Raw genomic sequence first — 1028 nt, 5'->3', positions numbered from 1 at the left:
TGTGGTTTATTGCGGACTCTCTTCTGAGGCACCCCCCTGAGGTGTTGGACTCTTCCACTAACGATGCTCCCACCTGAGGTCTCGGAGTCTTTCACTGACGAGGTGATGTATCGAATTCGGTGTGTTTGGTTAAAGGGAGTCAACTAAAACCAGCGTTGGGAAGCAGTTTCCAGGCCAGTAATGGAAGTCGCCCATCCTTCCTTTGTTGGGGTTTACGGAGGGCTAACCATTGGTGAGGATGGTAGAGACGCAAATTGTACCTCTGGCTGGCCGCCTGGGTCTTCATACTTACCTGGCAGGGGAGACACCATGATCAAGAAGGCGGTTCACCCAGGGCGAGGCTTGTCCATTGCACTACGGCCATGCTGACCCCTGCGAATTCCCCAAATGTGGGAATCTCGACTGCATAATTTATGGTAGTGGGGGACTGCGTTCGCGCTCTCCCCTGAATTAACTGGTGAAACAAAGCAGAAAGATCTATCTCAGTTACTCTTTAGTTTCAGAATGATGAGCCCTGCCACATGCTGGGTATGTGTTTTGAGCTCATGAAACAAAATCACTTACGCTCTTGAAATATCGGTCCCTGGTGTGTGGTTTAGTTCGAATTTTGCACAGACCTCACTTTGCAAGTCAATTGGATTGACTGCAGCCTAGCTGTAGCTGTCTCCATGTTTGTTTTTCGTTGTGCTTTTTCAAATCATATTAGTTCTTTTCCGCTTACAGCGCCACCTAGTGGCCTGTCGCAGCGCCCTTTTACACCTGACCGCTGACTGAGCCCCTGCACAGGTGTGCCGATTTGGGTGAAGGGATCTCACTCCTTCCTGGAGTTATAGCCATTTGAGCCACCTCGGCCACACCACCTTGGCACGTTTTGAGGTCCCCTCGCCAAGGTGAATGGAAATTTCCACTTTTTTTGGATGATTATTGACAGTCAGACTCCAGAGAAGCATTCTGTGCTGATCTGGGTGGGACTGGGCCAAATACCTGCCGCTAGTTTGCAAAAGAAGGTTTTCGACAAAATCCCAAAT

General features: G+C 49.6%; 1 non-coding gene across 1 annotated transcript; it reads left to right on the top strand.

The window, feature by feature from the left end:
- The first annotated feature begins 284 nt into the window (after positions 1-284).
- On the top strand, positions 285-448 carry LOC132134017 (U1 spliceosomal RNA). Its single transcript, XR_009429329.1, has one exon. It is a non-coding gene; the product is annotated as a U1 spliceosomal RNA (small nuclear RNA).
- The last annotated feature ends 580 nt before the right edge of the window (positions 449-1028 follow it).

The sequence above is a fragment of the Carassius carassius genome, unplaced genomic scaffold, assembly GCF_963082965.1.
Source record: "Carassius carassius unplaced genomic scaffold, fCarCar2.1 SCAFFOLD_134, whole genome shotgun sequence".
Classification (NCBI taxonomy): Eukaryota; Metazoa; Chordata; class Actinopteri; order Cypriniformes; family Cyprinidae; genus Carassius; species Carassius carassius.
This window is presented reverse-complemented; position numbering and strand designations above follow the sequence as displayed.